This window comes from Oculina patagonica, chromosome 3, assembly GCF_052425735.1.
Source record: "Oculina patagonica isolate OP01 chromosome 3, crgOcupat, whole genome shotgun sequence".
NCBI lineage: Eukaryota > Metazoa > Cnidaria > Anthozoa > Scleractinia > Oculinidae > Oculina > Oculina patagonica.
In genome coordinates, this window is record NC_135760.1 from 16,400,031 (window position 1) to 16,414,924 (window position 14,894).

Here is a 14,894-nt window from a genome sequence, read left to right on the forward strand (position 1 = left end):
ATTTGCAAGAAATGGCCTCAAAACTAAACAGTGTCTTTGTGCTTATTTCTGCCTCAGCTATCGACCAGGGTTTCTGTTTGTTTTGAAAGTCAGGCATTTAAGTTATTTGATTTGAGCACAGGCAGACCACCCGATGTGTTCGTGGTCAATAATTGTTGACATAAGGTTATGTTGAAATCAATGGCGCATATTGAAGATATATAGAGAAACATTACGTCGGCTTCGATTTACTACAAAATATAAAATTTACTCTAAATGATTCAATAAAAGTTAAGATGAAATGCTGAATGTGTCTTGTGTCGTGTTTTTTTGCCGCCCCGAGCCCTTTAAGACGTTTATTTTGCGAGATCATTTAGCGAACGTTTAATAGAAGAGAGAGAGAAAAGAGAACAAGGCAGGCAGCTTCACCACAGGCAGACCACCCGATGTGTTCGTGGTCAATAATTGTTGACATAAGGTTATGTTGAAATCAATGGCGCATATTGAAGATATATAGAGAAACATTACGTCGGCTTCGATTTACTACAAAATATAAAATTTACTCTAAATGATTCAATAAAAGTTAAGATGAAATGCTGAATGTGTCTTGTGTCGTGTTTTTTTGCCGCCCCGAGCCCTTTAAGACGTTTATTTTGCGAGATCATTTAGCGAACGTTTAATAGAAGAGAGAGAGAAAAGAGAACAAGGCAGGCAGCTTCACCACAGGCAGACCACCCGATGTGTTCGTGGTCAATAATTGTTGACATAAGGTTATGTTGAAATCAATGGCGCATATTGAAGATATATAGAGAAACATTACGTCGGCTTCGATTTACTACAAAATATAAAATTTACTCTAAATGATTCAATAAAAGTTAAGATGAAATGCTGAATGTGTCTTGTGTCGTGTTTTTTTGCCGCCCCGAGCCCTTTAAGACGTTTATTTTGCGAGATCATTTAGCGACCGTTTAATAGAAGAGAGAGAGGTCGCTAAATGAACCCCCAAAATAAACGTCTTAAAGGGCTCGGGGCGGCAAAAAAAACACGACACAAGACACATTCAGCATTTCATCTTAACTTCTATTGAATCATTTAGAGTAAATTTTATATTTTGTAGTAAATCGAAGCCGACGTAATGTTTCTCTATATATCTTCAATATGCGCCATTGATTTCAACATAACCTTATGTCAACAATTATTAACCACGAACACATAGGGTGGTCTGCCTGTGATTTGAGCATGTGATCATATTTAGAGAAGTATATACCTCAACCTTTTTGTCAAAAGATTATAATTTCATCTACGATTTAAGAGTTGTTTTGCATTTAATCGGAGATAAGAAGTCACAAAACTCTATATTTTTAAACTGATTAATTTTAATATTTTATGATTCCAAAAATAAACCTATTTAAATTAATTTTATTACTCTGATCTTGCACTTTACTGTAGTTATTTTTTCATCGATGGGACATTCAAAGCTATGCTATAGCGCATAGGGTGCCATTTATGCAAAAAAGTGTTCTGCAGAAATAAAAAAATCATAATTTTAATTGGATGAGTAAAAAAGGTGAAGGCAAGCACACTTTCCTAAACTTAATTTGGAGAGAAAGACACATGCTATTTAATATTTAATATGTGTTACTTAAACTCTTGAATGCCAAACTGCAGCAGGTCTAAGTTTAATTCTCCTTACATAAAATGGACAAATAGTATTCTAAAAAAAGACATGTTATGGATAGCACATCCATGATTTTTGCCAAAAGTAAATCAATGATTTTTTTATAGGTGTCTTGCATGTCTTGCATGACCAAACAATATTGTTTGCTATATGGTTCTTCTGTCATCTACATAGGCGTACGAGGCGGGGGGGGGGGGGGGCGAGGGGGGCTGCAGCCTCCCCAGTGCCAAAATTTTTCGGGCAAAATGCTTAGAATTCGGGCAACAAGACTAAAAAAAAAATAGAAAAAAAGCCGAAAAGTCTAGTCTACATTACGTTCAAAACGAATTACATCAACATGAAAAGTATTGAAAATGTACCTAACTTTGTTGTTCAAAATTAAAGTCCGAATTTCTCATTCATCTGCGTTCGTTTCCTATCGCAAATTGCTATAATCATGTTCGATTTTTCTCGCAAATTCGGCGTGACTCCTCAGTTTTAAAAAGTTGCAATCAGCTTTTCCATAGCTTGAGCGTTTGCGCACGGTGGATTTAGTGCAAGACCTTAAAGCAGTTATAAATGTGATGAAGCTAATGCTTTCGACTCAAATGTGCATAAACTAAAAAAAAAAGTTTGCAGAGGAAAATGTTTCATCCCCCCCCCCCCCCTCCAAGAAAATAATGGTCCGTCCCTTATTCGGCTTTCAACCCATGCCATTTTTTTCGGGCAAAAAGGTCTCCGCCCCCCCAGGACCGAAGGTGCCCGTACGCCTATGGTCATCTATCTCATTGGTAACCTCTGTCGAAGCTCTGTGATATGTACTGAATCTTACCATTTGATGAATCTTTTGAACTATGTCTAGTTTTGTCACAAATTAGATCTTAGGAGTGATTTGTAAGTTTTTTGTCACTTCTCCCTAATTGTATGGCTATACTGATTTCTTTATTTTTGGTTTGCAATTTCTGTAGTTTCCTCCCTTCCAATTAGGACAAATTCTGAATCTGCTCCTAATAAAAAAGGAAGAATCCAGTTTTTGTTGTTTAACCAAAACAAAGTAAAAGTGAAAGGTGAAAGGGTTATAAAACTTCAAACTTTTTAGCTTGTATATTCTTTCAGGTAGAATAGCCATAACAACACTGTTTGAGTGGCATTAGGAACTGAGTCAGTTAAGTGTGACGAATCTGAGCTTCACTTTGTATATATATATTCCTCTTTTGAATGGAATATAAGCACTTTGCCTTCATTTCATTTAACATATGAAATAGAGTTAGTTTTGTTTTTCATGATGCTTAATATGATGCTTTTTATATGTATATATTTAGTAATAATGTCAATAATATAACAGATGCTCATCTTTTAGTGCTTCTAACTACAGGTTAGTTTGACCTGACCCTTAGTGCTTGTTTTTTTTCTTTGTTTTACTTTTGTTTTGTTATGATTATCAGTCCTATCCCTACAAGCAGGAAATTTAACAAAGAGGCCTGATCAATACCCAAAATAAAACACAAGGCTAATTAAATGGTAGTGGAAAGTTGAATTCCAGTTTAACAACCATAATAGTTGTAATAGTTGCATAACCAGACTGCACTTAATTTCTGTAGTCCAAGAAATTTGATACTGTTAATGTGCAATTTTGAATTTTGAATACACAGTTTTCCCTGAGAGTAAGGAAAGTTTTTTTTATTATTTTCTCCTGTGACTTCATTATTATCTTTTTGGCTCACTGATTGCAATTTAACCTTTAAATTTGTCACCCCTGAGTAAAAAAGATTTTTTTTTTTACATTAATAGCAATGGTTGAATGCTCCCTGCTTTCAAAAACCGCCAAAATATACTGCAGCTTTTAAGAAATTGTTTTTAATTATTCCATGTTATCTAACAAAGTAAGTACATGTCCATATGAAAAGTTATTGCTGCATTGAAAATTAAAATACAGGAGACTTAAAGAAATATTTCGGAGCAGCATCAGTCAGATAAGGAACTTGAATGGGGTAAAATATTTAAGAAACATGTTAAGATATTCCTAAACTATTCCATTTACTCAGTATCAAAGTCCTAGCTAGCTATAAACTTGCAAGACTGCTGTACAACATATTAAAGCATCGAAGAAAGAACGGCATGATGTATACGCCGTATTTCGGCAAAAATATGGTCTCTGTTTGTCCCTGACGATCTTTATGCTTTGCTTCTCCTTGTCGCTGCGCTCTAAAACGAGTAAGTGTAAATTGTCTTGCGCCTCCTCGTACGACATCTCCGACGCGTTTTCTGACGCTGTTCACGACTGAATTTGTCGGTAAAAATGCTACTGCAGACAACCGAACCACTTGAATCACCCTCACTTTCATAATCACTTTCAAGGAAGTGCTCAAGGAAGGCTGGATGTAACTGAGGAGTAGAAACAGATGAAAAAAATCCAATATCTGCTTTACTTGAAGTGGTAATTTTGGACGCCATTTTGTTTGTTTTTCTCCGCGCGACGTCCACGCAAAAATCCTCGCAGCAGTACGCGCGCGTACCACACGCGATGGCGCAATTTGTGCTAAAAATAGCACAATTGTTCCATATCATGGGGACACCCCCCAATATTGAAATGGCACGCGCTTACGGTCTCCGTCCCCGATTATGGCTCCTGATCTAAATTGTTTTATATGTAGCATTGAGACACACTGTCTCACAGCTGTTTTCAAACAAAATGATCTTCAACGCAATTCTGCATGTAAAAATTGACATTAAGCACAATTCCGAAAACGTCTAAGATGAATAATCGTTGTTGTTTTTGTAACTACAAACAGGAAATTGCATTACATACACAAACTATCATCCCGTGATCACGGGATTGTCCGTTAAAAAGAGGTTTCATATTTTGAAAGGTACAATAGTCTTTAACAGTCTAAACATGCACGATATTGGCCCTACACCACTTATATATCAAACAACGTAGTTCCTTTATCACTGAGGACCGCAAAGGGCGTCCTTCTCGTTACAAAAGGAATTGAATTGTGTACAATTTTTGCTGGACGCACACACTTAAGATATTAGATGGGACTTTGTCCAGCACAATTAAGATAAAGATATTTCAACGAGAATTTCGCTCGCTTACTACCTTAAACCAAACAACTCAATGTAAACAATTAAAGTAAGCGGGACTTTTGGTCACACGTGCACTAATAATAAACAATTTAACTGATGTGAGTCGTGCCCACGCACACTCAAGATTAATAAACTCGAATTTTGCCAATTAAAATAAAGGCGAGCAAGTTTTTAAGAAAATAAATATAATAAGGAAGACGTTTAATTTGCTCGCACGCGCTCGAGATAATTAAAAATGATTTTATTTCGCCCAAAAATCGAAAAAAAGCAAGCGAGACTTTTACTCGTAATGAAAAAAGTAAAAAATTCTTCCGTCCTGATTCGAACCAACGGCCGGGGGCATACAGCAGAACTACTGTAGAACTGCTCTCTACCAACTGAGACATTGCAACATTGTACGGTACAGGGAATTTTGTTTTGATTATTTAAATATTATATTTGGACGCGCTTTACAAAGTAGTTAATTGCTCGGCTATTACTAGCTATGAGTAAACAAAACAAACCATGGCTCTATTTTAGCCAGTCATACAGAGATAATGTCCACCAAATTTCTGATCTGTAGCGTTAATATTGAAGGAGAGCGAATGATTTGTATATATGCAATAGGCCTTATGCATGATAACGTCATATGCTCAAAATTTACCACCAAGCCTCGTTTACGCAAATTATTCGTAACCTTTCGCCACCTTCATGCAGTTTCACGTGGGTATTCTTTTCAACTTTGCTGCTTTGGAAATTCGTTCATGATAATATTTACAAGTTTGCACTTTGAAAGCGAAGCTTGGTGGTGAAACTAGCCAGGTTGACGTAATCATGCATAAGGGCTATTACAGAGCAATGTGTGAGCGCGTTGCACAGAATAGCTAATTTCTCGACTCTTTGAAGATCCACACCAAAATCAAAAATGTAGGATTTTTAAGAGTCATACAGAGATAATAAATGCCAAATTTTAGACTGAAAGGTGTAATATTCGAGTGGTAGAATTATTTAATCGCAGAATTGTTTTACATAATTATACAGAGCAAGGTATGGGCGCATTGCACAGAATTGCACATTTCTCGACTCTTGAAAGGTTTTCATCCAAAACAAAAACGTAGGATTATAAAGAGTCTTCCAGAGATACTTCATGCCAAATTTTAGACTGAAAGGTGTAATATTCAAGCCGTAGAATTATTTAATTGTACTTATTTAATTATTTACAGAGCAATATATGGGCACGTTGCACAGAATTGAAAATTTCTTGGCTCTTGAAAGATTTTCATCAAAAACAAAAATGTAGGGTTATAAAGAGTCAAACAGAGATACTTCATGCCAAGTTTTAGACTGAAAGGTGTAATATTCAAGCCGTAGAATTATTTAATGGTACTTATTTACTTATTTATTTAATTATTTAATTATATTTATTTTATATCTTGTTTGTGTAATTATTTATTTATTATACATTGCAAAGCAGGTAAATTTGCTGTTAACTCAGTGTTCCACCTTGGTGAAATGTAATAAATATAATGTAGTGGGGGATCAAGGGTTGCCAAAGGCCCGAAGGGCAGAAACGTTTTACGGCCTTTCCCTCTTATTTAAGCAAGAAAAAGCCAACCTTTAGTCCGCCCCCTTTTCTATATTTTTAAGACAATTTTTAAGCTTGAAAAAGATAATTTTAGAGTTTTTATGGGCCTCGACTTCGTTTCGGTTAGCGTGACAAGCAAATAAAACTAATAACCTCTTGCGAGGTCAATAACCTAGATATATTGTATTTACTGGTATTGATATTGAAAATAAACGTTTTCTTCCAAAGAATCACCCATGCTTCTAAAGTGAGACTTACACTTGAACATACCTTTCTGAAGACGTTGCCACAAAAATCTTTACTAAATGACATAGCTTGCTATGCTTTTTTGGCATGTATATAATGAAGATGAATTTTTCAACAATGACACGAGCATGGGACAAAGAAAAAATTCTGAGTCCCCGACGGGAATCGAACCCATAGCCTCCCAGATACCGGTTGGGCGCTCTAACCAACTGAGCTACGAGAGACTCGTGGTGAGCTGGGCCATTTACTAGGTTGATATGTGACACGCGTCCTGCATACTGCTAGGATCGGCAATGTCGAAATCATCAAGTGTGTTGTAAATAATAAAGATGGAAAATTTCAAGCTCGGTGATAAATAGTGAAGAAATTGTTCAACATGACACGAGCGTGGGACAAAGAAAAAATTCTGAGTCCCCGACGGGAATCGAACCCATGGCCTCCCAGATACCGGTTGGGCGCTCTAACCAACTGAGCTACGAGAGACTCGTGGTGAGCTGGGCCATTTACTAGGTTGGTATGTGACACGCGTCCTACATACTGCTAGGATCAGCAATGTCGAAATAATCTAGTGTGTTGTAAATAATAAAGATGGAAAATTTTAAGCTCGGTGATAAATAGTGAAGAAATTGTTTAACATGACACGAGCGTGGGGAAAAATGTACAAACGCAGGACGCGTGTCACATATCAACCTAGTAAATGGCCCAGCTCACCACGAGTCTCTCGTAGCTCACCTGGTTAGAGCGCCCAACGGATATCTGGGAGGCCATAGGTTCGATTCCCGTCGGGGACTCAGAATTTTTTCTTTGTCCCATGCTCGTGTCATTGTTGAAAAATTCATCTTCATTATTTATCACCGAGCTTAAAATTTACAATCTTTATTATTTACAACACACTAGATTATTTCGACATTGCTGATCCCAGCAGTATGCAGGACGCGTGTCACATATCAACCTAGCAAATGGCCCAGCTCACCACGAGTCTCTTGCAGCTCAGTTGGTTAGAGCGCCCAACCGGTATCTGGGAGGCCATGAGTTCGATTCCCGTCGGGGACTCAGAAGTTTTTCTTTGTCCTATGCTCGTGTCATTGTTGAAAAATTCATCTTCGTTATTTATCACCGAGCTTAAAATTTACCATCTTTATTATTTACAACACACTAGATTATTTCGACATTGCTGATCCTAGCAGTATGCAGGACGCGTGTTACATATCAACCTAGTAAATGGCCCAGCTCACCACGAGTCTCTCGTAGCTCAGTTGGTTCGAGCGCCCAACCGGTATCTGGGAGGCCATGAGTTCGATTCCCGTCGGAGACTCAGAAGTTTTTCTTTGTCCTATGCTCGTGTCATTGTTGAAAAATTCATCTTCGTTATTTATCACCGAGCTTAAAATTTACCATCTTTATTATTTACAACACACTATATTATTTCGACATTGCTGATCCTAGCAGTATGCAGGACGCGTGTTACATATCAACCTAGTAAATGGCCCAGCTCATCACGAGTCTCTCGTAGCTCAGTTGGTTCGAGCGCCCAACCGGTATCTGGGAGGCCATGAGTTCGATTCCCGTCGGGGACTCAGAAGTTTTTCTTTGTCCCATGCTCGTGTCATTGTTGAAAAATTCATCTTCATTATTTATCACCGAGCTTAAAATTTACAATCTTTATTATTTACAACACACTATATTATTTCGACATTGCTGATCCTAGCAGTATGCAGGACGCGTGTTACATATCAACCTAGTAAATGGCCCAGCTCACCACGAGTCTCTCGTAGCTCAGTTGGTTCGAGCGCCCAACCGGTATCTGGGAGGCCATGAGTTCGATTCCCGTCGGGGACTCAGAAGTTTTTCTTTGTCCCATGCTCGTGTCATTGTTGAAAAATTCATCTTCATTATTTATCACCGAGCTTAAAATTTACAATCTTTATTATTTACAACACACTAGATTATTTCGACATTGCTGATCCCAGCAGTATGCAGGACGCGTGTTACATATCAACCTAGCAAATGGCCCAGCTCACCACGAGTCTCTCGTAGCTCAGTTGGTCAAAGCGCCCAACCGGTATCTGGAAGGCCATGAGTTCGATTCCCGTCGGGGACTCAGAATTTTTTCTTTGTCCCATGCTCGTGTCATTGTTGAAAAATTCATCTTCATTATTTATCACCGAGCTTAAAATTTACCATCTTTATTATTTACAAAAATGTATATGTCTTTTTTATAAAGCTACACCAGTTGTCTGAATGAATTCTCCAGATGTTTCTTTTGATCGTGTTTTCATTCCTCAGGTGTATTTAAATTTTACGTTTACTGTATTATCTCAATTAATTGCCTGGTCGTCAAGTTGGAGTTGTAAATAAGACCCTCAAGCATTTATTCGTGGTGTAGAATGCTTGAGGAAAAATGGCAATACATATGGCTGTCAAAAATAATGAATGTAAACCCTTGGTAATAAACATGAGGCTTGAATAAACTTTCAGGAGTCAAATAAACGCCGGCTCCACCAGGCCAAGTTTGAAATAAACACCGGGGCGTTTAATCCAGAGAATACGGCATACCGTAATGTCTCTGATAGCTACTCTCTCGTAAAACGACTAAAATATCAGTTTGCGTTTTATATTCACCAGGAGAGGCGTCAGCTCTCTCCTCTTCCTTGTTCCTACCAAAAGATCGCTTGTGTTACCTTGTTCCCTAAAAGTATTTTGTCGATTATTTTATGATCCCTCTTCCCTAAAATAAGAGAAACACAGCTTTTGTTCCCGTGTTTCAACGTATTTTCTTTTGTTCCCTAGCTTGTTCCCAATTATTTTATGGCCATGTTCCTCTGTTTCCTGAAGCCCCTGGGAAGGGCTCTCAGCTGTATTAGGGGCTTTGTCACGGATTTTACGAGATTTTTGAACAGCCATAATATATATACGTGTCGCAAGGAACCTAGAATTAATAGTCCATTTTTATTCAAAATTGCTTTATTAGAACCTGAATCTGTTAACGAGCATCTTTGGCTAAGGATGGCTCGGATGGAAATGGATTGCAACTTGAAAAATTAATGCTTAATTTCTCAAGTTGTTTCCGCGCGTCTCAGAAAATCGATATAGCTGTACCTTGATTTCTATCCGCAAAATTACGTTACATATTCCTTTGCATGTTCAGAGACAATGTTTTTTATGGGTTAACTACCACTAATTTCAGAACAGTTTAGACCAAAAATCTGCAAAATCCCGTGACATAGCTTCTTTAACCTACCAGATAAGGCCTTGTTATCTGTGAAGCGGCTGCTTAATGGGGACGCGCGAATCCAATATGTGAAAACAACCAAACTGTTTGAGAAGACAGATTGATTGCTGTTTCTGCTAACGGTTGTATGAAAAAAAATTTAATAACACAGCCTCTGTAACAGATATGAAATTCCACCTGGTAAGGATTTCCTTCAATATGCGATAAAAGGTAAACTTCATAGAATGCGACGATTTTCAGCAAGACATTAGTCAGTAGCATTTTTATTAGGCGGTTTGTCTTTAGAACGTTGAGCACAAAAGATCTGGACTTGGCACTTTCTTTTTCAAGTTAAAATTTCAGAGTTTTTTCTTTAAATGGTGTTTCAGAGAAGCTCTGATTACATAACGACGAAAAATACAAGGAGCAACAGTGCTTCGATAAAGCTTCAACGGCCATACAAGTGGGTGTTAAAAAATACAGAAACGCTAAGCTGTGCAAACATTGAATACATTTTATTTTCACGCAGCTGTTTTGCACGAAATAATTTCTATTCATCACGTACAGAATTATAATGACTGTATCGGTGTGTACCAATATACAACATAATAGGCTATCAGTTTCAAACTTTATTCCATTTAGTAGTAGGTAGTATGTGGTCTGTGGTCTGTAGTCTGTAGTTCGAAATCTGTAAAGTAAGACATAACTGTCTATTTATAGTCTTCACATCACAAAAGGAAATACAAAGAATATTTACCCGATGGCCTTCAGTTGATGTCTTATCACAGTTGTGTCTGTGTCAATTGATCAGTAATACAATAATTAGGAAATTATCGTTTGTCACGCGTTATGTGCGTGTGATTAAGTGAAATTATAATCAATGACGATACAATGACTAGCATTGTAGCCGATTAGAGTGCGCCTTCAGTAACTTCGTTATTGCTGAACTCACACTTTTTCCCTTCATTTTTTTGGCGTAGGCTTCGTTTCCTAAGCACCCATTGTTGCTATCTGCTTCAGTACCACCTCTTTCGTATTTTCTTTACCTGAGCAAGCTATTATTTTGATTTTTTTCAGAAAGCCGAACCGCATGTAACTCTGCTTTCCCTTCAAAGAAAAACATAACCAATTCTTGACTGGGGCGTCAATAACGCAAAGTATAAACGTCTGTGTTGTGAGGTTACACAAAACAATATCTGGCTCACGTATTTCATAATCTTGTTAGAACGCAATAAAAATAGAATAACAAGGTCATCGATTTTCGAAAGCGCACGAACTCTTAATCAAAATTTGTAACAAATGGCTTAAGAAAATGACCTTCGTCTTTCCCAATGTTTGCTATCTTAATTATGAACGGTGCTTCCTTCTCAAGTAAGTGTTCCCTATTTGCAATTATTTATAACGCGGTGTTGAGAGAAATAAACGATACATGATCAGACTCAGTTGTGCACAACGTTTTCCGTGCCAGAACTGTGAAAATTAAAATTAATCTTACCTGCGAAACGGTTCCTCGGAGGTTTCAAATGTTTCTGTGAGATCCTTTCTCTGCCCTTCTCTCTGAGAACACACTCTAGTGCACTAAATGCTCATTGATATGTTGATCTAACGGACTTGTTTAAAAAGCGATTGTCATTTTAACATGCCTGTTATATTTTGTTAATATAATGTGGCGCAGAATTTTAATGTATTCTTCTAATTACCTTGAGCTTAAATACAAATTGCAGCTTTCGGGAGAGTAACTTTTAAAGATAAAAGGTTGAATCCTTGAAGGAAGCGTTAAAGTACCTTCACTGTACTTTCAAGTTACCAAACATGTTTATAACTCTCCCTTTAAAAAGAAAGACGGAGTGCGTGATCAAAGTTGCGATCGTCACCTAAATTAATGACTTTAATCCCATGTTTATTGATTCAGCATAACTTTCTTTCGTTTTGATTATTCCTACTTAGCCTTGGGAAGGTCATGTTGGCTTTTTAATTATTTTACTTTACTGTGTCAGTCAAAAAAAATACACGATTCGCACTTTTCATATTCCAGTCTGACCGATCGTGCATTTTAATTGCGAAATAACCTCAAGCTCACGTATTTATTCATTCGCAATTGCTTTCTGATACTATTTGTTTATTGATTTTCCGCTCACTTAAAGTGACGCGTGCACTTAAATATTTCGTTGTGATATTCACAAATAACTAAATAGTTTGCGAACTAAAATGTTGTTCTCCAGCTGGGACTCTATCTTCGTTTGTTAATCTTCAAAACCCGTGTATATATAAAAAATTCATACACAGTCATTACCAGAGTTAGTAGAGGTCTCCCTCTACTAATTCTGTCATTACGTACTACTCTTCTTTTATTTAATTTCTAACATTGGCCTTTCAGAAATTTCAAAAAAAAAACAGTACAAATATGTCAAACCATATTGCATTAAAGCCAATTGAACCTAAAAACGAAAACAAGAGGAACACGCAACACTACAAGGCGATTAAAGGAATTCCGCAAAAATGATTTATTCGGGTAGAATGTTCGAATTCGTGTTTACTTTTCATTTCCTCTTAGCGGGGAAACGTTAGCATGGTTCCTTTTATTTACTTGCTTTAGCTTTGCAAAAACATTGTTTGCCTTTGAAGAAAAAGTGTTTACTTTACGAATGTCTTTCGTCACAAACACAGTGTCCTGCATTTGCAAATATTTACAACGCAGTATTGAAGGAGTGGCTAGTAGCGTCAGCTATTTCGTAACATATTTCTTGGCAAAATCACTGTGATCCTGCACTACGTGAAAATTTAAGGAAATCTTACCTGCGAAATGTTTTCTTGAAGGTTTCAAGCGTTTTAGCGAGGTCCTTTCTCTACTCTGCTCTACGAAACTCACTATTAATAGATGTTGATTTGGCTGAAGAAACGCCTCACATATATATCCGTTACTAACGTAACGGACTAGTTTAAATTTGCGCTGTTCAAAAGACATTCATTTGTCACTTTGACAGGTTGCTAAATTTTAAAACGAAAGCACGGAACTGTTGAAGTTTTTTTAAGAACATTTTCAAAGAAGAACGGACTGCGTTAATTAATAGTCAAAGCCAAGTTGCGATCTTCCAATGATTTAAATTGCATGTTTAAGCATAACTTTCTCTCGTTTCGTTTAATTTATTTCCACTTAGCCTTAGGCAGACTTTTGCTGCCTGTTAATTACTTTACTCAACTGCATCAGCTTAACAAGCAAATTTTTTTAAAATGAAATTAAAAACCTAAAAAAGTGCGGTCTGATTAATATCAAGTGGCCTACGCAACAACCTTTAAGGCTAAGTTCAGAAAAATCAAAATACCTAGGACAACCGTTGGAAAAATCAAGAGAGGCTTTTGTTGAAAAAATGATTTAATCATTTATTCATTCGGCTTTCCTCTAATTTTCTTTCTTTGTCATGTTTTTCATTTGCTTTCAGTAAACGTATGTCACTTTTATTTTTTTTTATTATTATTCTGGCAACTCAGCTTTGCTATATGATAGCTCGGCATCGTCAAGATTAAAGGCCAGGTGAAGTATTTGTTTCGTTATACTTTTTAAACGCTATTTATATGTAAATTGCGCGGAGGAAAAAACACCTCAGGAAATCTACCCTACGAGGCAACTATAATATAGACAAAGTTACAAAATTTTGTGAATAACATAATATATACACCACACTGACTGAATAATTATAGCTGCCGGAGAATTTGACTTCACGGGACTGCCACTGTATGTAATGATCTCATCCACATTAATTCATTCGTCATTCTGGCCCTCTTTCGTTTTGTTTAGTTTTTACTTAGCCTTAGGCAAACATCGATTATTTTTATTGCTTTTTTCTTCGCGAGTGCGACTAATAAGTTGGAGAATTGTTTGTTTTTTCAAGTCGGGATCGTCAAAGCCAGAGTACGCCACACTCTCGTAGAATTTCTGCTTGTCTTTTTTTTTTAAACAATGGACCGCTGTTAAGAGTGTAGGCCTTCCTGGGCGAGTTATGTATAACTACGCGAATAAAACAAAAACAATCAATCATCTTGCCTACTTATCATTACTAAGCTACTCTTAAGAGGCGAGAACAAAAACAAACAAACAATTTGCTAACATATCCGTTACTAAACTACACTAAAGAGCCGATTAAATAAAACTTTCAAAAGTCAGTGCATGTTCATAAGACGGTTTACTCGCGTCTATTCATTCGGTACATTTCTATTTCGTTTTATTTATTTTTTATTTACTCTTAGGCAAACTTTTACTTGGTTCTTTTTACTTATAAATCATTTACTTTGCGAGCTGCACTTAGCTATTAAGGTCATTGCCCTGAAATAGAACTGAACACAGATTTTTAACCAAACTTCGCCTACTGGTTTATTACTTTGAGGGAACTTAAATTTTGAAATAAAAAAGGGGGGTCACCAGATTCGTTTAGGAGCAGGAAGACCTTGTATATTACATATAATTCTTTTATAATTCCTCTGCGAGTACTGCCAAAGTACACGTTTTTAGCGATAATTTATTTTTCAAACATAGGAATTGATCTGCTTTCATCAGTTACAGAAAGAATTTGATCGCTACACCCAAAATATGAGAAAAAATTAGGTCACCAGACTCGTTTACGAGAAAGCGAAAATTTAATTCTCTCGCGGACATTCATTTTTTCTTATTTAATAGTTTTGTTTCTTTTCTTTTGAAAGGACATATGTCCTACTAAGACACCATCTTGGTTGGACAAAACAAAATTGTGGTCAGCTATCATCAAAAACAAAAGGTTGAATTTTATTCATTGTTGCCGTAAAATGATTTACAATCAACAAGAACATTGAGAAGCTTGAGAAGCTTAAAATCGGGCGCTTTGCCTGAACCCTGCCTTTCGGAAAGGCAGGGTTCAGTACAGCAGAAACCACGAAGCAGTTACTTAAGTAGCACTCAGTCCGACTGTGTTTGTGTAAGTCACAGGGCTTGCATGAGCAAGGGATGTCGAGATTGCATTATTACTTAATGACATGATGGTTTCAATTTATAAATGTATCTCACACAATACAAATAAACGATTGAAGTAGACGACTAGACAATGTAAAGTTTTAAGACTTAGCAAAGTGCAGTGTATTGGTAATACTGTAAGGTGCGGTTTCACCTGAAGGTCGTG

General features: G+C 36.8%; 1 protein-coding gene across 2 annotated transcripts in view; it reads right to left on the minus strand.

Annotated features, from left to right (window-relative positions):
* LOC144646965 (ectin-like) overlaps positions 1-12,699 on the minus strand; it is a 37,613-nt gene extending 24,914 nt beyond the window's left edge. The window contains exon 1 of one of the 2 annotated variants that reach the window (XM_078506686.1): positions 12,544-12,699. The gene's annotated coding sequence lies outside the window, so the exon portion shown is untranslated. The remainder of the gene's footprint in view (positions 1-12,543) is intronic. The other variant, XM_078506687.1, reaches the window with a different exon arrangement.
* Between the last annotated feature and the right edge of the window lie 2,195 nt (positions 12,700-14,894).